Source organism: Papio anubis, chromosome 7 (genome assembly GCF_008728515.1).
Source record: "Papio anubis isolate 15944 chromosome 7, Panubis1.0, whole genome shotgun sequence".
In the NCBI taxonomy this organism is placed as follows: domain Eukaryota; kingdom Metazoa; phylum Chordata; class Mammalia; order Primates; family Cercopithecidae; genus Papio; species Papio anubis.
In genome coordinates this window covers 19,146,495-19,172,750 of record NC_044982.1, presented here as the reverse complement: position 1 = coordinate 19,172,750, position 26,256 = coordinate 19,146,495, and the positions used below count along the sequence as shown (strand labels likewise).

The window sequence follows — 26,256 nt, the reverse complement described above, 5'->3', positions numbered from 1 at the left end:
TAAATATCAGTAACACCATGTGCCTACTAGCTTACTCCAATATCCAAATTCTTTCAAAGTTCATCCACAAGTTCAGCCCCTAAAATTTCTAGGATTCTGTAAGAGACAGAATAAGACTTTGACCACCTATATCGCTCCAGGCTTCTTCACTTTGTGTATCTTTGGTGAAGTCTCATTGATTCTCATTGAGTTTGCCCCACTTCCCATAGTTGTGGCTGTTTGGGAGAACACAAGGGGTAGAAAGTGCCACTCATGTTAATTAACACAGTGACCTCCTATGCTGTCCAGGCCCTGCCGAGCAGCCACAGCCTGGTGGCTCCTCCACAGTGCCTATGCCCCTCCTGGGCTACCATCCACATGGAGGCTGACAACTTCAAACAGCTGACTTCTGCCCTGCCCATAGGCTGCCTGTGCCCTTGGCTCTGCCACCTTCCTCTAGATTTCCAGGATGTACTTGACTTGACCTTCTAAAGCTCTTAAGGGTGTGAGGCATTTGTTTCTCATCTGCCACTGCTGGAAGTTCCTCTCTACCTACTTCTGGATCCCAGAGCTTTCCAGACACTCAGGAAATTCATTCTCTTCTTGTACCCAGTTGTTAAGATAAAATAAACCTGAACTCCTTTTGAGTTTTCTAGTTAAAGCCTCACTTACCCTAGCATCATAACATTATCCTTCTAAATCCTAGGAATTCATGATTCTATTGTGATGATGGCTAACCCAATTCTTGAGGGATCAAGGAAAACTAAGATGAATTGTGCAGATTTCAGATAATCCCAGGTTTATGATTACAGTCTTTCTTAGGACAATTTTTTTTCTGTTCTTACATTGTAGCATTGCCAGATGATGATGAGGTTGATGATGATGATAATGGTGGTGATGGTGGTGGTAAAGATGACCCCTAGTACCTATTGAGCCCTTCCATAGCCCCACCTCTGTGCTCCCACTTCAACCATATAATTTCATTAATCCCCATAACAACCTGCTCACATCAGTATTGTCAATGGTTCCACTTTACTCTTGAGAAACTAAGACTAAGAGATTTAAACAACTTGGCAAAGCAGTTTGATGCCAAAGCCTGCACCCTCAACCACCACTCTGTCCATATTAAGAAGGCTTTAGCTTAAAAGGGATAACATAAATGAGAACTGATTTGGTACTTTTAACGTTTTTAAGAACAAAGCCATCAAATAGTGAAGGAAGTCATATAATGGTTCGTTTGTGCTGTGCCAACATTTGTAAACAAATTGTACTTCAGTTGCAGAAAAGTACATTCACATGCCTTCTTTGAATCAAAACAGGCTATTAAATTTTTTTTTCAGTGAAAAGGAACAGCAGGAAGTAGAGCAAGCAGAAAACATGTTAAAAAAATTTCAGGGAGCCTGGAAAAAGTAGGCAGTGACACTTTGTGACTCTGAGAAAACATTAAGAAAGGAAATCAATATGCTTCTGTTGAAAGAATCGCAACCTTGGAGGCTCACCAAATGCAAGCAGTATGCCATCTTCCACCAGGCCTTGGTGAGGGAATCATTATCTGGCTGGGAAGCATTATTAATGTTAACTGAGGAAGATCTCAGGAACTGAGACAAGCTTGGGCAGTTCACATCCTCCTGATATTTCAGGTACTTATTTACTTTTTCCTTTATCAAGTCAGGCCTATAATGGAAACTTCCCAGGCACTCATCTCTGAGTAACTCTTTGAACTTAGATTGCTGCAGAGAAATGGCTTTGACTGCAGTTTCACAATGACCAACATGAGCACCAGTTAATCAGTTGCCTTGAAAAGAAAATTGGAACAGGTAGAGCTTGAGACTGGCTTACAGACACTGGAGTTGGAATCATTATTCTGAAATAATCTCCTGCAGTTATAAACGAGTACAGACTTTTTTTTCTCCACCAAACAGAACGCTAAGATAATAGTGCTTATTTATCTATTTAATGGAGATGTTGAAAGGTTTATTTAGTTGCTGTTTATAAAGTGTTTGGGAAATGAAAACTGTTATGTAAGTGCTAAATATGATTATTATCCAACCTAGCACTTTTATGTGAACATTCTGTTCTGCTTCCTTCTCTAAGAAGTCTATTTCAGGGCAGTTTACCACCTCCACACAGAGCTTTCAGGAAGGTTTCCACACTGAGAGTCTCTTGAGAAGCCAGAGTCCCTCATCGCTCTAGACAAGATAAAAATTAAGCCACAGATATAATCCACAGATATGTGAAGGCATTCTCACAATGCTTCATAATTCATAACAGTGGTCTCATTAATCAGAAAAGTATCAGTGGAAAATCAATGGAAAAGTCAAACAGAAAAATGAGTAATACTTTGGGAGACAGAACTCCGTGAGAAGAATCATACAGCCCACATTAGCCATATCATTGAACCACAAAAGGTAGGTTCCTCCTAGAAAGAAACATGAAAAATTAAAGTCATTTGCGCTTGGAACTCTCCACCCAAAGGTTTTCACTCTTCAATTATTAAGAGGCTTCATAATGACCCTTATTATCCTCACTCATGCTTATTGCAACCTTCCTGTGAGCTTTGAAATAATTTCAGAAGCTAGAACACATTTCTAAGACTTGGAATCATGTAATTAAAGAGAATCTCCTTTGTTGGGAAAAACTTTGGGGTTAGATATACAACCATGGGTTGAGTTCTGAAATCAGGTTTTTTACCTCTTTGAATAAAGAGCATCATAAGAATTCCTTATGGCGGTATGCCCCTCAAATGTCTGCAGTGAAAATAAATTACTTAACATTATGAGGAATCTAATGAGAAGAAATAGGAAGAAATTCAGTAATGGAAAGCTTTTATGAACCTGAGGAAGTATTTCCCACAGTGCCTTTGAATAAGATAGAAACTGTCCCACAAAATGTTGAAGTTTCATCCTTTGAACTGGATGCCCTGGAAATTATATTCTTCGGAACAGTAATGAGACAGTGGAAGAGTGATCCAATTGGTCTTCCTTAACTCTTATTTCTATGAGTTAGTTAGAAAGTCTGGGGGAAAAAAAAAACAGCCAGTGCTCCTGTTGCAATTAACATCAGCTGCCTGCAATCAAGCCCAAGCAGCTTGCAGGTGTTTTAGAGACTTTACTGGAACATTTTTAACATTTCAGCATAGCGTGTCAAACCAGGTCGAGGGTTGAAGGAGATCAAAATGAAACAGAGAGTAAACTCTTAGCAGTTGGCTAATATTGCATTCAATTAAACAAATGACAAATGTTCATTAGAAATTCTGGGGATGGGGAGACATACACAAAATAATAAAAATAACCATCATAATTTTGAAAGAATTTTTAGTTGATTTATCGGAGTGGATGTGCATGTGTGTTGTTGGTGTGTGAGAGGGTGTGTTGTCTAACAAGGTTTCGCATAATATTGTTTAAAGTTTTGAGAAAACATATATCATTCCATTATCATTGGCCTTAAAGGTATCTGTGTTTATGGCAGTGGCTTTATGTTCTGCAACTAAATGCACTTGGGCAAGATTTGTGACATAAACATAATGAGCATTTCAGTACAAAAGTTAAGTGGGCACAAAATTTTCAGAAGGTATTAATTAGAAAGAGCTACAATGGCAAAAGGAAGACTGAAGCGAAGGTACTTGACTTGGCCACTTTCTAATAGCTCTCCAGAGTTCTTGCTATAAAAAAATAAGGCATGGTTGAATATGAAAGCATTTCCACTCCCAGATCTTCATTCAATCTTTACATCATTTACAACAGAAATGTCCACTTTCTTGATGAATATGGACTACTTAGAATCAGTATAATGTTAAGTCTTTGGTCCCTAAAATTCCTGTTCTCAACAATCAAAAGATATTAGTCTTCCCAAGAAAGTCTGGATACACAGTCAAAGAATTATTTAGAGGCATTGCTTTTTAATTTGCTTTCTACTATAGATTAGACAGTCTAGAATCTGTCACATTTCATGTTAATTTAGAGATTTTTGTCTGCAGAGATGCAAATAATTTAGGCAGGTAGAGAAGATAATCCCAAATGATATTGTTTCATTGCCCAGTAGGACATTAACCAATTTTTCTTTTATTTTAGCAAACACTTTCAGTATGCCTTTATTTTAGCAAACACTTTCAGTATGCCTTTATTTTAGCAAACACTTTCAGTATGCTTTTCCTGATGAACTATATATACTTTGCTTCTCAAGTGCTTTTTGAATCAGCTTTCTCATAATGCTGTTTCACTCAATAAGTTAAATTTTTGAGTATATGTATTTAATATTTATATAAGATTCATATTTTTCACTTTTTAGAAATTATACATGGACATTTTTGGAGGAATTTCCACTGACATGCCCAAATGGATTCAACTGCCAGCGCCCGTCAAAGCTGATTTTCTGAGAAATGCACCTATGGGCTGTTTAATCCTAGGGAGGTCTTCTTTTGGTCCTAGGAGTAAATCCCAAGCAATGCTAGGGCTTTACCCTTACTGATTCTTAATTTTGTTGTTGCCTTCCCCTTACTCCTAATTCTGTGGAGTTTTCTTTGTTCGTTTGTTTAATTTCTTTCTTTCTTTTTTTATTTTTTTTTTTTTTTTTTGGCTTTTGGTAAGGTCTGTTAGTCTGTCCATACCTAATTGAGTTTGTTAGTCGTTTTCATTTGTATACCTGTCTATCTGTGAACTGAAAGTAAATTTAAAAAATAATTTCCTAACCACTGGAGAGTGAAACTTTTCTTTGCAATCTGAACCGATGAGTTTTGTTCTCTATAATTAACTTGACCTCCTGCTGAAGATGCACGGTGAAAGTTGCTTCCTTTCTGTGCATCTAAGTGTCTGTCACAGAACAACACCATACTCCTTCTTGTGTAAATGTGAAATATTTCCTTACCTCTGAAGAGCACTAATAAATTTAGTTATAAATTCTCGCAAAATAAAGGATATCTGTTTTAAGTGTTAGCATTAATTAATATTTCCGGAATCCCAAGAAAATAAGAAAACTGAAGTTATAATATCTTAAATGTGCCAGACCTTAAAGGAAATAATATTTCTTTCATAGAAAATAAAAGCTCAGAAGCATTTTCATAAGAAGTTAGTCCCTCTAATCAAGCTGACTCTTTAGACTGGTTTGTAATATTGGTTTAAAAATAGCTAAAAATGTGGCACATAATGCAAGTATACATTTCATTTCTTAATAACTTTTTGAAAAATGTTGTAACATTTTAAAATTGTGCATCTTTTTCCATGGAAAGACTATAATTATGAATGTCTTAAAGTTCTTATACTTATTTAGTTCTAAGATAAGCTGATAGTCTTTCTGTAAAACATTTAAATTAACAAAATGTAAAATGATATGTTTAATTAAGTTATAGTCCTGACATTTTTACATTAACATCACGTGTGTTCTAAACTGTATCTAATTAAATATTATTTCCAAAAACCTTAGTTAACTTGAACCCTTTATATAACGTGAAATTGAGTGGGTAAATAATCTTTGGACATCTGAATAACTTTCTAAGTAAGATACAATACTGAAAGAGAGATCTGGAGAGCTTCTAAATAAGACAGAGTAATACAAGAGTGTATATCATTCATGAATTGTATTTTTGCTTTTCAAGGGATAAAAAGAGTAGTTTTGTCATATATTAAGAATCAGATTCTTCCAATATGAAATTATTATAAAAAACAAAATGAGTTTTTACAGCAAGTTACAAAAGTTTTGAAAACAGTGAATCTTATTTATGCTTGTTTCTAACAATTGAAAAGTATTATAGGAAATATAAAATATGTCAAAATGTTGCAAATTTGACTCATTTTGATTAGTTTTTTATAGTTTATCATTCCTTTACTGCCAAATATTATATTAATGCAAATTAGAATGTTTTCTCTATGTTAAAATGACAAATGGTCTTGAAGTATTTAGTAATCTCTAAAGAGATAGTAAAAGATTAGTCTTTACATTCTGCATCGTCCACGCAGATAGCAGATTCTCTATCTCACTAGATTAATTTCCTGTGCTATGTACAGAATTTTATGTCCATGATTTAAAAGATGGAAAAAAGAGAAGGACTTAATTTCTTCACTTCTGAAAGAGCTAAGTTTCCTTCTAATTGTTTTACATTCTAAGTTTATTTCAAATATTTCAGTGTTACTTTGATGAGCTGGTAATCTAGCTAATAGTCTCCAGACCTATGCCTGTATCTTTGTCAAGAGACCAAATACCTTTTGATAAATCTTTTAATTTTGCCTTATCAAGATCAAACTCCATATTTATGAAATGTGTATGTGTGTTAAATATCTTTTACATGTAAAACTAGATTTCAGTCAATACTAAAATAATTTCTTATTTTACATTATATCAAGAGAGATGTTAAAACTAACTCGGTTTCCTTAATTAGTATGTCCCCTGTTTCTTAGCTGTTCCAGCAAGTATAAGAGCTGCATGCTAAGAGTTTACCAAATAAAAGGAAAAGCTCAGCCTACTCCAAACTAATTCTATGTAGGCAACATACAGCAAGTACAAATATTTTGAAGATTATAAATATCATAGATTTGTCATGCCCTTGCTGGCCTTGGCATGTTTTTACCCTCAGAGGAAACATTGATCTGAATCTTATAACTCAGTAGAGAATTTCACTCTCCTCTGTTCTCATATTGTTGATTACCATAATAAACTAACCACATCCATTTGGGCTTGATAACTGAAGGTTTTGTTATAAGCCACAGGGTAGAAATCAAGCTTTTAACAAAGAAGAACAGTCTACATGCTTCAGTTAAAAGAACTCTACAAGGCGCTTTTGACTATTGATATTTTGACAAATAAACTGATGGGAACAGGCTTTCGAGCTTGAGCTAGTATCACTTAGATAACTCTCAGATAGTCCAAGGGATTGAGTCAAGATTTCCAGGACCCATTTTCATTCAGAAGCAGACGACTTCATGGAAGCTTACTGCTAACCTCAAACCCAAAAGATCAAACTTTCACTTACATAGTAAAGAATGGAATGGATGAGAGAAATCGAATTGTGCTTATTTTTCTTTTTTTTGGAATGTTGATGGTATTAGCTGTGTTCAATTGTCCTATTTAAAAGAAAAAGTTGTTTCTTCTCATTTGAATATCTCTCTAATCCTTATTTTGTGAATGATATCTCATGCTCTCAGACTCTTAATTTATATATTTTATATATTTTTAAATTTATTCATAAAGACATATTATTTGTATATTCATATATATGAATTTATATACATATACATATATATTTAAATTCATATGTATGTATTCTGAGTCTCTTTATTTTCTTGAAAATGTACTTATTTGCCAGAATTTGATCTCCTTTTAACCAGGATATAATTGGACAAATTGATGCTGCAATTGAGGCTACACCTGAGGTAATGTATTGGAGAATAAATCTCATTGTAATTAGATATGACAAACACATCATTAAGGAATATGGATTGTATTTCATATGTGGAACTGATGCTCACAAAACCTTCCCCGGAAACTGGAACAATATCTGCTCTGTCTTAAAGGGTCTCGGCTTTTATGGACAGGCAGAACCTAATCTGATTTGGCAAACTCTGAGGAGAAAGGAATTCTCCGAAATTTATAGGAAATGCAGGTGCAACCCGTAGATATGAATGTTTCAGGTTTGCATTTGGTTTCCTAGCCTTGGAATAGAAAATCCAATAGAAGCAATATTTTTTTTTAAATCCTCAAGGACAATAGATGTTATTGAAAATGCAATCTGAGATTCCTTATGAATTTTGCAGTCCAACTTAATTCTCTGGACTCTGTTCTTGCTCCACCCTGTGAGCCTCTGAATTTGCTGACCATTAGCAAGGAGGTTAATATGGTTAGTTAACACCCCATGCTGCACATCTATAACTTAATTCATCAAAACAAGAATAAGAGCAGCATTTTTTGTCAACAAAAATAATCTTTCAAAGTTATTTATGATCACTGGAAGAACTATTTAAAAATCTTACACCAAACTTGAGAAAAGGCAAAAGAACGACTACATGTTCTCTTAGTGTCAAATTTTAACACTGGCACTTCTAAGCAATGCTTAATTCTCTAGGGGACTTACCTTTATCTAGTTTGCTTTTCACCATTGATTAGAGCCTAAAGTCCAGGAGGTTACATGTTAACTCATAGTTTTCTTCCTGTAGAGATACAAGTAATATCTGTGCTATAGAGAAGAAAACTCCAAACACTAAACACTGTAAGACTTAACCAGCTTTGTCCTTAACTTAGTCAACTATTTCACTATGCTTTACCTGAGTGCATTTATAAACCTTTGGTCCTCAAATGCTTATTGGATCTACCATTCTTCTGGTTCTATCATTAATGAGTTAGATTTTGATGTATGTTCATTCTATATGAATTTCATGAGAATAATTTTATATGAGAATCATTCTATGTATATGTTGGCCGTGCTTTTTAACTTTATAACATAATACTTTGATATCTGCCAGTCGTTACTGGAGGAAAATAAAGAGCTCAAGTAAGCCTCATTTCTCAGAATAATTCATCTAAACTTCTTATCTCCTGAAGATATATACAAGCCTTTTTTGGTTCTAGATTAGCTTAAAAAATTTAGTACCACTACAGATAACTCCTTTAAGATGATTTAAAATCATACTTTATCTCCAATGTCCTGATTATGTCCTTTAATTCACTAAAATATGCATATACTTCTTTATTCTGTGTAAAAATGGAATAGGAATATGATAAAGAAATGAGGGCAAATCATTGTCTTAGATGTTATATCAATGTAATTATTACAAGAGAGCTGATTCAAGAGTTTTTAATGGGTACTGGGATTTATTCAATAAAGTTTATTACTCAGCCCAAAACTCTTACAAAGATAAAATGTCAAGTTTCCGTCTCCCCTAGAAGGAGTGATGATGACTTCAATGGCCTAAATGAGATAAATCTTTCATTTAGGTTATGTTTTGGGGACTTTCCTGACCCATAATTTATTTTCCCTCGTGTCCAACTCACACATTTATATGAAAGGAACTCAGGTTAATGTATTTCAGAAGGACTATTTTAATCGAGTTCAGATTTGAAAGAGAGCATTTTCTAACAACAAACAAAGAAAGAACAAAGCACAAGTCCATTTTATTCCACTACTATTCAGCAAAAACAGCAGGAGACATCATATAGCGGACTGGCTTGGCTAGCATACATTTGGCTTCATAATAGTTTCTGAAAGTGTTCATGAATAAATACGATTGAAAGAAAACCTTGCTTGACTTAGAACCAGATGTTAATACTTGATGTAGACTCAGCTCTGGATCTAAAGTTTTTATATATTTACCTTTATATTTCTAGTTTCAAATAACTCTCATATCAACTTTAATCATACATTTGAAAAGAATAAAAGCAACAGCAGATAAAGAAGGACTCCAGGGAGAGTAGACTATGTGTGATAGTTAGGCAAGGGATTCCTGCCGGCACTAAATCAGACATCCCAGATTTAGTAAAGTGGCCTTCGTGAATTGGCAATGATCTATCTCATCACAGCAGAATCTTGAGCAAGAAGAGGTCATGACTAACCTCTAGACATACTGGAATTCCTTACAGTTGAGGAAATAAGGCTCACTCCCATTGTTTCCTGCAGCTGGTCATTTCCTAACCACTTACCCAGAGCTTCAAATACGAATTATTTCAGGGGCTATATGACATAAACATGTAGAACACTCAGCTACAAGGCAAAGGGAAGGTGACTGCATGTCAAGCCTGCAGGTTTTATATTCAAACATAAAATCATTAACCAGCTGCAGGTTAAATTTGGCTCTCATCCACCCCTTCCTGAGGCCTGACCTTGGGTTGAAGAGCTTAATTTTCTGATTAGTAAATAAAAAGTATGAATAAGAACTAAGTTACCAAACAGGTCAATAAGACATCCCTACTTAATGCATAATTGAGCATTTATTGCAAAATGGAGATGATACAACAATGCAGAAAATAATTAACATTTGTCTCAAGCTTAATATGTTATAGAACATTGTGTGCATTATCACATTTAATATAATACAGTAGGGTTATTTTACTTTACTGCTGTTGTATTTTTTTTTCTATTTCTACTAATAATGGAACTTCTGCTACTACTAATACAGTTGCTATGATTATGACTATAACCACAGAAAGTGCCCTATTTTCATACCACGTTAAAATCCCTAAATATGTCAGACATTGGAAATGACAATTACATGAAGGAAATAAATTTATTCAAGATGCATGATGAACCTGCAACATGATGCACGTTGTTGATGTAATGATTGAAGCTATTTATCCACCACTTATATATAGCTATTAATTCTGTCATTTTACTTCAAATTAGACTCACATCAGCATACTTTGTGTGTCCAGTGGAGACTAAAAAGTCAGCCTTTCAGCCTACCTACTTCTCTTCCTTGTGTCTAGTTCCATTAGGTTTGAGACTGAGTCTTATTTTCACGTTATCACTTTCTTATTTCAAAACATATTGTTAAATGCAAAACAAAATATTCACATAATTATGCAAACCCTACAGTCTTAGTCAGTTTGGGTTACCATAACAAATACCATAAGCCAGGTGGCTTAAACCACAGACATTTATTTCTCACAGCTCTGGAGGCCAGAATGTCCAAAACAAGGTGCCAGAAGATTCAGTGTCTGAAAAGGGCCCTCTTCCTGGTTTACAGATGATAGTCTTTTCAAGATGTCCTCACACAGAGGACAGAAAGAAAGGTAAGATTTTTTGTATCTCATCTTATAAGGGCACACATTCTGTCTTGAGAGCTTCACTCTCGTGATTAATCACCTCCAAAAGGTTCCACCTCCAAATACCATCACCTTGCAGATTAGGGATTTAATATATGAATTTTGCCAGGGACACAAACATTCAGTCCACAGTACCTACTGTAAAAAAAGATGGTGAAATGCCCCAATTGAACACCTGAATCGCAGGCAGTGTCACTAGAGAATAGCTTCAAATATTTATTGGTCTTCTGGTGTAAGAAAGTCAGAGATGTGTTTTAGAAAACGTGTTCAGAGGTCCCCATGTATTATGTACAAAAGTGCAAATTACTTGAAAGTCAAATATATAAAAATCAGGTATTATTACATTTGAAGATAAGGAAATAGGCTCAGAAATGTGGGGTTGGTTTGGTTTGTAATCACATCTGGACTGGGATTTCCTGGAGCATTTTTGTTTTATTGTGACAACTGATATTGGATAGTTGATTTTTAATTTTGTCAAAAAAGTACATATAATCATACAGACATATACACATACATATGTAATACGTATATAATATGTATATAACACATACATATATAATCATACACATATACACATACATATAATCATACACACATATACACATACATATATAATACGGCAATCATGTACACATATACATATATAATATGTATGATACAAACATTAAATCATTATTATATATGTATATAATAATACGTATTACATACATATATAGCATGACTCTGCCCTCACCCAAATCTCATGTTAAGTTGTAATCCCCAGTGTTGGAGTTGGGTCTGGTGGGAGGTGACTGGATCGTGGGGCTGATTTCTAATGGTTTTTCACCATCCTCCAGTGCATTCTAGTGATTAAATTCTCACAAGATCTGGTTGTTCAAGGATCCTCCTTTGCTCTCTCTTCCTCCTGCTCCAGTCATGTAGGACATGCTGGCTCCCCGCTCCCCTTCTGCATGACTGTAAGTTTCCTGAGGCCTCCCTGAGCCATGCTTCCTATATAGCTTTCACAACCATAAGCCAATTAAACCCTTTTTCTTTATAAGTTACCCAGTCTTGGTAGTTTTTTTCATAGCAATGTCAGAACAGACTAATACAATATACAAACAAAATTACTCTCCTTTCATAAAAGAAAGGGTGTTTTAACTCCATAACTATAAGGAATGGTATTATTCAGAGAAACATGTAACATAAACAAGAACACATTTGCAGTGAATTGAATTGGGTCTCAAACATATATATCCAAATCTTACCCCCAGAATCTCAGAAGGGGACCTTATTTGGCATACGAGTCTTTACAGATATAGATAAGGATCTTGAGATGAGAGACCCTAGATTAGTGTGAGGGCCCTAAATCCAATGATAGCTCCTAATAGAAAACAGAAATGGAAAGACACTGGGAAGAAGGCCATGAGAAAACAAGGCAGAGACTAGAATAATGCAGCCACCAACCAGGGACTCCCGGAGCCACTGAAAGCTGGGAGAGGGAGTAAGAGATTCTCCTTTTGAGCCTTCAGGAGGAGTGCCGCCCTGCCGGTTCCTTGATTTAGGATTTCCGGTCCCCAGAACTTTGAGAGAATAATTTTTCTGTTGTTTTAAGCCACCCAGTTTGTAGTAATTTGTTGCAGTAGCCCTGGGATACTAATGCAATATTCAACTGCAAAACACAAACACACACACACACACACACACACACAATCATTCTCCTTTTTCTAATTCTTCCATAGTCATCTATTTTGTCTGGTGTTGATAGATACTCTTATATCCAGGTTTGTTGATTCTGAACCTTATAGCCTTCCATATTTCATATTCCACATTTCAGTATATAGTTCAGTAAAGGAGGAAAAAAAAGGCTTACAAGTTACAAAGTTTTGTGGACATTTTTAAGCTAATTGCATGTGCATAAAGGTAAAAAAATCCAAAATCCCTATCTTATGAAATGCTTGGGAGGACAGAAGCTGAGAGTGCATTCATTGGTGAACCTCAGGCTGTGTGTGGGTGTAGGGGAAAGAACAACTTTTCCTTGTTTTCAGAGATGATCTTTTTCAGTAACTGTTGTAAATAACTTTATGATGGTTTTAGAACCTTGTTAAGTTAAATGCATTGGTAAAACTTACAATGGAGTAAACTTACATTATGTAATTTCAAGCCTTATAACAGGACACATCTGTATCAGGAAGCAGCCATGAATTTGGTCCCATTATGAGAGCTGAGGGACTATTCGACATAGATTGAGAGTAACAGAAGACATGGTTTGGAAGGGCAGTGAGCCGGGGTGAACAGAGGTGGTGCTACAACTGTGAAAATCACTTCTAATTGGAAAAAGACAACTACTGGGAGGAATCTTGCTAGCACACACACTAATTTCATTTGAGCTTTCTCTCTCTTCCTCTTTCTATCTCCTCTCCTTTTCTCCATCTCTGTGTCCTTCAGATATCTTTTTGGCTACTTTTTCAATTGAAAGATTTGGGAAGCTGTATTTTTGATGATGACACAAAGAAAGCAACTTAGTATTTCTCCTCTGATGAATTTCTAAACAAATGGAAGGGTTGTATAGTGTAGGAAAGGGTTTTAGCAAAATGTTGGGCAGAGATTCTGAGCCAATAAGGTATCAAGTTTAAAATGAAACATTCAAGGTGGTTAAGAAAGTGCTGGATAAGACAGAAGGCTGTGGAGCTTACCTGTGGAGATTTGAATCTTGGTTCTGCTATGTCCAGCTGTGTAACCTTTGGCATGTTGCATAAATCTCTGAACCTCACCTGTAAAGTGAGCACAGTAATGGTAGCCATAAAGAAAGATGATATGAACATTAAATCAGTTACTACACGCTTACAATGGTGACAGGCATATGGCAAGTGCTAACTGAATGTTAATTAGTTCCCAGATCTGGACAGAGCCTTGGGATTTGTTTCAGCAGTGATTATTAATAGTTTGGATTGAGAAAACAAAGATTCCAATTGAATTAGGAGTTTATATTTTTAAAATCAGGCACAATTCTGTATATTCTTTATTGTGGTTAAGAAGATTCATTAACCCTTATGTTTGTTTTATTTAAATGCTTATATTTGTACAAATAAAACTTGCGTAACAGAAAACATGGTATGCATCCTCTCCTTTTCTTCTCTTTCTTATTAAGTCACATAAATGGATATCTTATCTTCAGATCATGAAATATTCCCAAAGCACTAGTGTGGAAATATATCTCAGAGAGAATAAATCACTTATTTAGAACATTAAAGACCCCAAAACACGATGGAAGTATTTTAACAACAGATTATGATTCCGGGTCAGATGTGTGGCTGAGAGAAAAGTCCAGGTTAAATTGATAATCCTGCTCATGCCAAGCATCTAGAGCATTTCTGGCCGTCACCTCAAGTGTCTGAAGCTGTTTTCCTCCCAGCTCTCTTGGTTTGAAGTTGGATTAAAGCCTGATTTGAGTGGCCTGCCAGCCTGATCCATGAAATACAGATGACTTTCCCCATGCACAGTCATGCTGGGACATCAGGCACAAATTCAATCAATATTGAAAGATCCTCTTGGGCTATAGTCATCTTTGTCATGGTTCTATTAATTATTTTTACCAGAATGTCTCTTCTCTTGTGCTTTCAAAGACCCCATTTTAGCTTCCAACACACAGCAGGCTTTTTATGGAGCTGTGATCCTATCCTAGTTGGGGCGTTTTTGCTACAATAAACATAGCTCTGGTTGGTGGATGGGAAATTTTCCAAAACTTTCTTATAAATGACCTCTGCTGTCACTTGATATCAAGTAGGTGTCTTGGGTGGCAGAGATAAAACCACGTGTGAGTCAAGGTGGATGCGGAGAGGGTCGAAGTCTGACCTCACCAAAAGGTGCTGATTGAACATCATTGATTTGTAGTACTTTCAGTCTTACTTGGAACTTTGTGCAACATTTACAGATTTTGCCAATATCAGTTTAAACACATTCTCTTTTTAATTGGACCGTCTTAAACTTAGGTTCTGACACGAAGCCCTTAGAAAAAAATAAAAATATAGTATGTTTTCTAACTAATATCACAGACTTGCTGTCTCCAAGTAGACTTTGCAGACTTGTTTTATTGGAAATGTTTATTTTAGGAATCACTGACGGATTGTCTGTAGGCTGTGCATATAACAGAAATTAGTGCTAGTTTTAAATTTTGAGGATGTTCTAATGATTTCTCTGGAAATGCTGGTTTGTAATGCCACTTGTCATCAGACCTGTTAGTAGTCTAAGGCTGGGGTCAGTCAAAAAACTAGGGCTCCAGGTCAAATCTAAACTATCGCTATTTTTTTCCTTATAAAGAAAGTTTTATAAAACACAGTTAATCCATTCATTGATGTATTGTCTATGGCTGCTCTCATATTACAAGTACCAAGTTTAGTAATTGCTACAGAGACCTGTGGCCCAAAAGCCTAAAATATTCACTATCTGATCCTTTATAGAAAAAGTTGATCGATTTCTGGCTGTCACATTTTGAAATGGGATACATAAGGACTCTCCAAATTGTACAAACACCCTGTATGTTTTCAGAAAACTGACTTCTGGATTATTGGGAACTTTCCAAAAGGCCATCTTGAGAAAGCTTTAGAGTTCACACTAGCCTTTGGCCAGGTAGAATGGAAGGAAGGAGAGGAGGGAGGAGAGGGGAGAGAGGGAGGCAGAGAAGAGGTGGGAGGGAGGGAGGGAGTGACAAATATTCTTTGTTTCAATGAACTTTAGTCAGGCTCTCAAAACTTTTTTTACTTCCATCTGTGTACTTCCTTGGAATCCTGCTGTCAGTTTAACAAGAACCCCTTATCCTCCATATCTGATCACCTTTGGATATTTAATCAGGTTCCTTATCCTCCACCGTCCCCCAGGTGATGATGAATCATTCTAGCCTCTCTTCATCAAATATCCTGCTAAGTCACTTTAGACAGAATCCCCTCTACCCCAGATGTTTATTTTTAGTAATTTTTCATCCACTGACCCTCATGCTTCTCCTTGGCAATAAATTCCCACTTCCCCATGCCATATTCAGAGTTGAGCCCAGTTCTATACTGAGATCTCATTTCCTTTATTGCAATGATCCTGAATACAATTTTACTTTCACTGCTTTAACTACTGTTGAGGTCTGGTTTTCTTTGTCAGGTGAGAGGAAGAGAGGAGGAAGGAGGATAAAGGGATGAAAGTTTCACCTTTCCCTGAAGGGAGGAAACAAGATGAATGCCTAATGACTAATCAATAGTTCACAAAATAGCTTCCAGTATTTTCCTGCCTTGTGGTATTACTGTTAGAGGCAAAAGTTTTCAAACAGACATTGAAACTTGGAATATCATGAATTGAGATGAATGTTTGGTAAAGTGAGATTGTGAGAGTAATGATGATGTTTATTTCCCAGATCTAAATCTTCTCTCTAGGTACTTCTCACCACCACCACCACTACCAAATGCACCATCATGTATGAATGCATTTCTCTTTAGGGAAAGCCCCTTGAGAATGAAGCACAAACCATCATTAAGAAATATTGAACTCTAAAATAATTTTATGTGCTTAATATTAATGTAGATTTACCTTGAAGCTACTAAGGCTTAAGCTTCAAGGACTCTCCATAGGAATGGGATCCTTCCAAGACCCTGGGAGCAGCACTAGCAGTGTGTTCACATAGTCATGTGCATTTGTAACAATTATAGAAGGAGCTAGTTGAACTGTAATCTGTTAATATCACTCTTCATTTTCACACCAACTCCTTCAGTCATGCATCTTCATATGTATATTGGCATTCATTGGCTGTGAGCATTTTCAGGATGCGCCCAAGAAAAAGTTGAGCTGAGGTTACATTCAGTTTGGCATAGAGAATGTATTCATGTGGTTTGTAGTCACATTAGCATATTGTTAAATTTTTAACCAGCTGTCTGGTGGAGGGATTGCTTCTAGGAAATCTTTTCCCATGCTCTGTGCTGACTCACCTATCATCCTGTCTGCAATGTCAGGTCATGATGTTAAACTTGCCCTAAAGAACTTGGAAATATGTGGGTAGTGAAGGAGGAATGAAGTTTGAACTATACAGCGCCAGAGTTAGTCTACTGAAAATTCTTCCAATCATCAGACTTGAGAAGTGATAAACCAAGCCCTCAATTATCATTCTAATATTTACATATGGTCAACATATAAATTCTCTTCAGAAAATTCAGTATAAAAATAATCAAAACTTGTTTTCTTTTTTGATGGCAATCTGGGAAATGAAATTGATCACAAAGCTCATACTTATTAAGTTCAACCATGAAATAGTGCTACCATGAGCAAGTGTGTCTATAAGTCAATATGTATGTCTTACACAGCCCAACTCCTTGAAAAAAGTTGACTAACCACAGTAATGACTGATTTATCTATTTCCTCTATAGAGAAAATTATATGACAAAATTTTTATTATATGGCAAAGCCATCAAGGAGTTTACAGAAAACAATTTAGAAAAAAATCATTATAGAGGTAAAACATGCAGTCAGTTAATTAAGAAAAGTTTCATGACACAAGAGGATTTTGTGATGCTAGTGATTTTCTCAGCTTTTTAAAATTTGTAATTTGTTATAATGTTTTTCTCATTCTAAATACTCGTGTTCACACCTAACTTTATTTTATAAACAAAAATAGTATTTTATAAACAAAAATAAACAAAAGTTGCACCATTTGTCTTTCAAACACCACCCACCAAAGTTTGTAAAAACTTTAGGGTCCACGAAGCTTAGATCTGACTTAAACATAAGGAGTTCTTTACAACTACTTCAAGCCTCATCATTAGAACTCATCACTAGCTGCAAAGACAAGCTCCTTCAAACAGCCAGAGCAGTGGAAGTAATAAAGCTGAATCTTTAAATATAATCAGAATATTTTCTAGGACTGCAAAATAGTTCCAAATATTCTATATATAAAATCAATGGGTAAAACATTATTTCATTCATACTTGCTATGCAGTACTAAAGATAAAAACCATTTTAGCAAAATGTACCATAAAATATTTGCTCCAAATACAGTTGATTTTTATTTTGTGTCCTTACACAATGTTTAACATTTACCATCTAGTAACAGAAAGTATAATTGTATGCAAACTTTCAAAACGATTAATTTCTAATATCGTATAACTTTCATTAAATGCACAGTAAAATATTGATCACAGTGTTCTTAAGACATATATATTCCTGTTTCTATATTTTGTCTATATTCAATCATTCCCAGGAGCTAAACACAAAACTTCAACACATGAGCATGCAGAGAAACCAAAAATAATACCTTTTTTAATACTTGTTGCATCCCAAATAATCTCATTTAAGCATTATATTGCATTTTTATCATTTAAGTAATAATAAATAACATCTTAGTTTATTTTGATTTACAACACCAAAAGAAGACTTAAATTTTATTAAATTTTTAGAATTTTATCTAAACTATTTTAAAAACTCAGTTACATAAGACTTGTTATATAATTTATTTCTGTACTTTTAAACATAATCTTTCTCCAAAAACATTTTAATGTGCTTACTTGTAATATAAGATTTTTCAGACAGAAAGTAAATAATTTTCTTACTAACTTAGCTATAAGCTATGTGTTTAAATAGCTTAGATATTTTTCATAAATAGAAAGAGCTAAATTTATAGCCCAAGGTTTTGAAAAAGTTATTTTCAAACCTTCCACAGTTGGATTTCTCCAGAAGCTGGTAAAATCTAGGATGCAAAATGTTTTACTTTTATTCAATAAAAGTGGAAAACAGGTGGTGGAAACAGGACTAGGCCCGGAAGAAGTTGAACTGTGATGAAATTCCAACATTGCCTAGGCCATTATGGAGCAAGAAGTATCCGCCAAAGTTGAGAGATCTTAACTCCCTTCCCTGGCTGAGGACCAGATGTGGGCTGCCCTGGGAAGGATGTGTCCTTCAGGCGGTGGCTTGCTGCAGCTAAGGCAGATCCTGATGGGACTGGGAGCTGGAGGGGCTGTACTGACCACACTTCCCAAAGCTGGGCAACAAGTCCTTCCTTAAAGAAATTATGAATCTCTATGTCCATCACCAAAAGCACATGGCAAAATCAATACATTTTATCACATAGAAAAAAAGTTTTTGCAAAGATGTTAGCAAAAATATGAACAATAAAATTCCATTTTCCCAATTCATTATGGGCATGTTTGATGAAACAAGGAACCTCTTGTGAAAGACTACAGATATGATTAATAGTCATTTGATAAATCTTAGGAAAGTCTTTTTGGTATAGAGTAACAAATCCTTTTGTAAGTCAAAAAGCTTATAACTTTTTCTTTCAATGACAGAGAACCTAATTGAGTCACTAACTGACAAATCACCAGAAATAGTTATATAGTAGAGTACTACTTGGCTATAGATTTATGATGTGAAAGAAGTTCAAAGATTTGAATGAAATTACTGTAGAAAAACCTTTTTTTCTTCCCTCTACTTACTTATGGGGACAAGATCACTAGTGATTTCATCTATAAAGATATAAAATAGATTTCAAAAAATGATGTGGAATCCTAGCAGTCAATCATATGCATCAATGAATACAGAAAATAAATTCTTTAAAATTCTCATTTATTTATTTATTTATTTATTTATTTATTTATTATTTTATTTATTTTTTTTGAGACGGAGTCTCGCTCTGTCACCCAGGCTGGAGTGCAGTGGCCGGATCTCAGCTCACTGCAAGCTCTGCCTCCCGGGTTTATGCCATTGTCCTGCCTCAGCCTCCCGAGTAGCTGGGACTACAGGCACCCGCCACCTCGCCCGGCTAGTTTTTTTTTTTTGTATTTTTTAGTGGAGACAGGGTTTCACCATGTTAGCCAGGATAGTCTTGATCTCCTGACCTCGTGATCCGCCCGTCTCGGCCTCCCAAAGTGCTGGGATTACAGGCTTGAGCCACCTCGCCTGGCCCTCTCATTTGTTTATTAAATGATACTTGGCCAATAGCTTTTTACTATTTAATCTATGGTGTTTGGATCAAATGTTTATTAATAATAATTGCAATGACCCCTAGGACAGAATACATTTTTTTAACATGTAGTGCCTTGTGGTCAAAAGATTTTTAAAAGTACCTTCTAAAATGTGTGCTATACATGTTTATTGGCTTAAGAAAACTTTTCCATAAAAGTAAATAATTTGGAAGAGTCCAAAGGAGACGGTAATGGAAATATGAATTTAAGGAAAATCATTAAGAGGTAAAATGAACAAATGTTAAAAATAGAGCTTGTTCATTTATGTTTTAAATAGATTATTGTGGGTATATGGTAATTATGGTCAGGTTCTATTTGACATATTTTAAGAATTAATATAGCAACTTTATTTTAAAATGTTAGTGATGATAGAAACCATGTAGTATTTGCATATTTAATATCATAATGAAAAATTGTAGAGGTCAATTCATAAATATGAGAGAAGGTACATCGATTTTCTAATTCCTTTAAGGAGTATTAGGAAGATCACCAATTGACAGTCCTGGTTACATGGTGAGATGGATCCTTCACTCTCTACTGTTGGGCTCAATAGCCCTTCTCTAGAGAAGAGGACCCGGTGATGTCTGTGTCCATCAATTCCTAGTCTGGGAGGATCCACAATGACCAGAAAGATGGCATGACCTCCCACCCCCTCCACTGTAGATCTTTTACTGAATTCTTCCTCCCAGAGTCACAGTATGATCGATATAATCCTAAACCAGTCATGCATCAAATTCTGTTTAATTCACAGTAAAGAAAGAATTGTCTTCTACGTGAATTTAAAACATGTATGAGAATATGTCACTCCCCTGTGTAAGTACATCCAATGCTCTTTATCTCTTTGAATAAAATCTGAAGCAGGCAAAATAATGGCTCCCAAACATGTCCATAACCTAATCCCTGGAACCTGTGAAATCTATGTCAGAGATTTTGCCGATTTGATTAACATCATAAAGTTTAAAATAGGGAGATTATTCTGGGTTGTCTGAGTGGAACCAATCTAATCATAGGAGCCCTTAAAAGCAGAGATTTTTTTTTTCAGCCAGAAGCAGAAACAACACAGCAGGAGAACCCAGAGACATTACAACTGTGAGTGGGATGTATGGGTCGTGACTGTTTCTGAGATATATGAACACAAGTGCAAAGACCAGGCAGAGGCCTCCAAGGATGAAGGGTTTCACCTAGCTATTAGCCACCAAGAAAAGGGGAGTTCGACCCTACGACTGAATGAAACCGAACTCCTACAACAACCCAAATGAGTTTAGATTGAGATTATTCCTCAGTGCCTACCATAAAATCCCAGCAAGTCAACTCACTGACTTTGGCTTTGTAAGACCCAGAGCAGAGGATCAAGCTGGCTTGCTCTGTGTCTAAGTATCTGACTCATTGAAAATGTTAGATAATGCGTGGGTGTTAGATAATGAACACGTATTGTATTAAGCTGCTCAATTGCCGCTAATCTACTATATAACCACAGGAAACTGAAGCGAAATCCAAATTGTCTGCAGAGCCCTGCATCACCTGGCCCTTGCCTACCTCTGTACTTCATCTTCTGCCACAGGCTCCTTGTGATGGGGTGTCACTTTTGTTTCTTCATTCTGGGAATTGCCTTCTGAATTCCCAGAACTCCCCACACCTAATCTCCCCAAGGATGTTTACATGTAATATTCTCCTTTGCTATCTGGAACGTGCCACTCCCAGAGTTTCAGATGGCTCATTCCTTCTCATACTAAATACTCCTTCTCCCACCCTCAGGAGAGCATCTCACTCTGCCCTGCCTAACGTAGAGCATTTCTTCTACACTAGATTATAAGCTTCTGAGAGAAGGGCCTATACCTAGATCATAACAAGTGACTAGCAAAATAATTGATATGTAATCAGTAATAAACAAATATTTCCTAAACAAGCAAATGAATAAAACAGTCAACTACACTCTCTGTGAAGCTCATGACAGCTTTAGTCTCTTGAGAAAAAGGAATTACTAGCAGAGCGTATGAGGCAAATCTTAGCATGGGAACAATTTCACCCGCTTTTTCTCCTATAATTATTTTTGTTTGCACAAAGGAACAAACCTGTCTTGACATATTTGTTTGTAAGATTTTTAAGCTTATAAAGCATTTTTGAAAGAATTAAAGTTGATTATTTTTTAAGATTCTTAGTAAGGTATCATGAAAATAAGACTAATATTATTGGCCCCACTTAATATGAGGACATAAAACATGCACTATGTATATGAGGACATAAAACACGCACTAAATTACAGCAGTGATTAGATAATAAAGATGCTTTGATTTCTTTTTTTTGATATATAATGATTGTCCATATTTCTGCAGTATATGTGACATTTTGATACATGTTCATGGGTGTAAAACGGTGGTTACCAAAGACTGGGAAGGGTAGCAGTGAGGGGAAGGATAAACAGAAGTTGGTTAATGACTACAAAAGGACAGTTATATATAGAAGGAATAAGTTCTAGTGTTCCATGGCACAATGGGGTTACTATGGATAACATTAATGTGTTATTTATATATATCAAAATAACTATAAGAGTGGAACTGGGGCCGGGCGCAGTGGTTCACGCCTGTAATCCCAGCACTTTGGGAGGCCTAGGCAGGCGGATAACCTGAGGTCAGGAGTTTGAGACCAGCCTGACCAACATGGTGAAACCCCGTCTCTACTAAAAATAACAAAAATTAGCTGGACCTGGTGGCAGGCACCTGTAATCCCACCTACCCAGGAGGCTGAGGCAGGAGAATCGCTGGAACCTGGGAGGCAGAGGCTGCAGTGAGCCGAGATCACGCCACTGCACTCCAGCCTGGGCGAAAGAGCAAGACTCCGTCTGAAAAAAAAAAAAAAAGACTGGAATTGAATGTTCCTAATTCAAAGAAATGATACGTGCTTGAGGTGACAAATGTGCCAATTACCAAGATGCTCTGATTTATTTTCCTCTTTTTCTCCCAACCTCAGGAACTGCAAATGCCTTTGAAGGCCAGAAGAGTCCTGTAAGTGGTCTGAGTGTAAGGCAGTAAGAATCATGAGAACTGCATTATTCTGGAAAGTGAATATCCTGCCTAAAGATATTCAGAGGCAATTTTCAAATGAAAGTGCTTTGTTGCAAGACATGTGTTTCAGTATATTTCAGTTTCATGGAAATTTCCCAGTTCCATATTCAAGTTTCCATTCTGCTTCATAGGTAACAACTTAAATTTTTACATTGATTAAAATAATGGAAATAGAGAGATAAAATTAGATAGTGTAGATTTTAAGCACCTAGACTGCCAATAGAGCTTCACAATAGTTTGCTCTTTTAATCATAATAAAAAGTAAATCTTAGGGAAAGAGCATTTATTTTGTCAAGAGCAAAGAATGAGAGAGAGAGAGAGAGAGAGAGAGAGGAGAGAGAGAGAGGGAGACAGACAGACAGACTTAGTCTGAGTCCCGAAGTCCAAGAATTGCAAGCACCATTGTCTGAGGGCATGAGGAGATGGGTGTCCCAGCTCAAGCAGAGAGAGCAAATGTACCTTAATCCACAGGTTTATTCTATTTGGGTCCTCAAGGGATTGCATGGTACACAGCCACATTGGTAAGTACAGATCTTATTTACTCAGTCCACTGATTCAAATGTTAATCTCTTCTGGAAACATCCTTACAGACTCTCAAAAATAGTTTTACCAGCTATCATGGTGTCCCTTAGCCAAATCAAGTTCATGCATGAAATTAACCATCAAAAGATCCTTCTTAGAAAATGTATTTTATGTAATGTCCTGCAATTCTCTTTGATATGTATCATTTCTAAAAGGCCAATTACTACACAGGATATTAGTAAAAATCATTAGAAGAATACATGTCATTGTCCTAACATACATTTGCATACTTGGAAAAAGAAAAATTTTGTTAACATTTTTTCTCCATAACACAGGTAGTCAACCTTACACAAGACACTAGTGTTCACAGAACACAATTCGAAATTTGGTGGATTGGACAAGAGTTTTCTTTCTCCAGAATCTGTGAGTATCATTAATCTCTTGTTGATAAAATAATTCTTCTTCTTTATAAACCATAGTTGGGATGGAGAGCATTGCAGCCCAAGGTCCATATATTACTTTCTAGAATGACCCAGGAACACTTCCCCCTCCTGGAACCAGGCCTAGCCCATGTGCGCAATGGTCATCTGGGAAAAAATTTCTCCTATGTCACCCACATAATCTTTCCAAATTCTTTCCATTAAACTCTGTCACATAATCAGGTAATGTAAAATTTTCTTATTGTCATTTATCTATTATTAATAATTAAAATCAACATTTGTGTAGTACCATATAATTTACATAGCATTTTAAGAGAATGCTTTTACATGTCTTTAAGTTTGACAACCTGTCAGAGCAGAGTAAAGCAGATACAGAAATATTCCCTGACTCTCTAATGTCTGTGTTCCTTGAACCCAACACAGAGCGAAGTACATCACAGGGTTTTATTTATCACCTACTTGTAGAAGTCTCACATGTGCTTATCTCCCTTCCAGAACTTTCCTCTGAGATCTACCTCATAGTCCCAGATGCTTACTTGATATTGTCCCCAACACAGTTTTCATCCCCACCAAACCTGTTGTCTCACATGTTTTCCTTAGTTGGGGAATGGCATGAACAGGAGTCATTATTGATGCCTTTCTCTCCTTCAACCTCACATCCAATCTATCTTTGAGTTCTGTTGATTTTGCCTTCTAAATATTTCTTAATTCCATTTACTTCTTTTCTTTCCAGCTCCCACCACATGCTCTAAGATATGACCATCTTTTCTGGACCACCAAAATTGCCTCCATATTGCTCTACCCACATTAACATGTACTTCAAAGTACTTAAAGCTACTTGTAGCCGCGTGACTTGCCATCACCCCTGTAGAAATAGTGGAACATGGCAGGTACTATGGGTGGTACCTCCTGTGAGAGCTTTGTAGGACTGAAATACAAGCACATTGGGCATATGTATCATCTTTTTGGAAGTGCAGGTATGTACTTACCATCCCTCACTCCCCATCACATTCTGCCCCAAATCCAATTTTTTAGTATGCTGTTGTCTATGATTAACAACTTGCAGTCCATTTCTTTGGCTTACAATTTGTCTTTTAAAGAATAAATAAATTCATTAAAAAGGAGCAATTCAGCTTTTGTTAATAACTGATTCTTCAGAATCTACTTATTAATAACTTGTTGTATATTTTTAAATTACTTTGATTTCGATCTAGATCTCCCACCTGGCTTTGTATGTGACTGTGCTCAAGTCCTTCAATCATGGTAAGTCTCAGTCTTCTCAACTGAAAAATAGAGGCAATATTAGAACCTGCATTTTAGCTTGTTGAGAACTTTACGACTTTCAGAAAATATATTTAAAGCACTGAACAGAGTGCCTGGTACATAGTATATGCCCAATTAATTCCATATTGGAAAAAATACATTTTCTATTTGACTCACTTTTGTTTGTCACCCTTGAACACAGTGCCTGACACAAAAAAAAGGGCACTCAAAATAATACAAGGATAGCTAAATGACTAAAGTATATTATTATAAAAATTTCCCAACACTAGCTTTGCATATAAAAATGATAATAAAGAAAACAGTGAACTTGATTGCAACTGGAGACTGTGCAAAAGAATCAAGCAGCAGAACCAAAAGCATGAGACCACACACATCTGGGTGAGAAATGTCATCAGGAATGCAGTGTCCTGTATTGACTCTGAGCAGGATCTGTTCCTGTCATTTTCTTCTGTGCTGGATTTTCTCTCATTGTTTATCTGTTTTGACACAAACAGGAGTAATATTGCAAGACAAATATTGTGCCATATAGCCAGAAGGCTGTCAATTTTTTTAAAAAGACGGCTGTAAAGAATCCAGAGCCACCAACTCAGCACCTCTGAAGAACAGGCAGCTTGATCATCACACTCCTCTCGTCACTCTGCATGCCTTTCTAATTTTGTCAAGTCGTTTACCTTAAGGGGAGAGGAGAGGAAGACCATATTGTGTGTTACAGTGTGATGATTAATATTGAGTGTCATCTTGATTGTATTGAAGGATGCAAAGTATTGATCCTGAGTGTGTCTGTGAGGGTACCGCCAAAGGAGATTAACATTTGAGGCAGTGGACTGGGAAAGGCAGACCCACCCACAATCTGGGTGGGCACCATCTAATGAGCTGCCAGCACAGCCAGAATAAAGAATAAAAGTGGGCAGAAGAACATGGAAAGACTCGACTGGTTTAGGCTTCTGACCTCCATCTTTCTCCTGTGCTGGATGCTTCCTGGCCTCATACATCAGGCTCCAAGTTCTTCAGCTTTGGAACTCAGACTGGTTTCCTTGCTCCTCAGCTTGCAGACCTCAGCTTGTGAGACCTCACCTTGTGATCCTGTGAGTCAATCCTCCTTAATAAGCTCCCTGTTATACATACATCTATCCTATTAGTTCTGACCTTCTAGAGAACGCTGACTGATATACACAGGAAGTGACTAACATGCTGAGCACACAATGATAACCCTCTGGTAATCCGCTAGCCATGTTGTCTCAGGCAGGGGTTATGGGT

The 26,256-nt window shown here is 36.2% G+C and overlaps 1 long non-coding RNA gene across 1 annotated transcript; it reads right to left on the bottom strand.

Annotated features, from left to right (window-relative positions):
* Positions 1 to 6,084: 6,084 nt before the first annotated feature.
* On the bottom strand, positions 6,085 to 25,959 carry LOC108586938. Its single transcript, XR_001904984.3, has 4 exons — positions 25,949 to 25,959; positions 24,939 to 24,998; positions 13,398 to 13,475; positions 6,085 to 8,114 (listed from the first exon to the last, which is right to left on the bottom strand). It is a non-coding gene; the product is annotated as an uncharacterized LOC108586938 (long non-coding RNA).
* Positions 25,960 to 26,256: the final 297 nt, after the last annotated feature.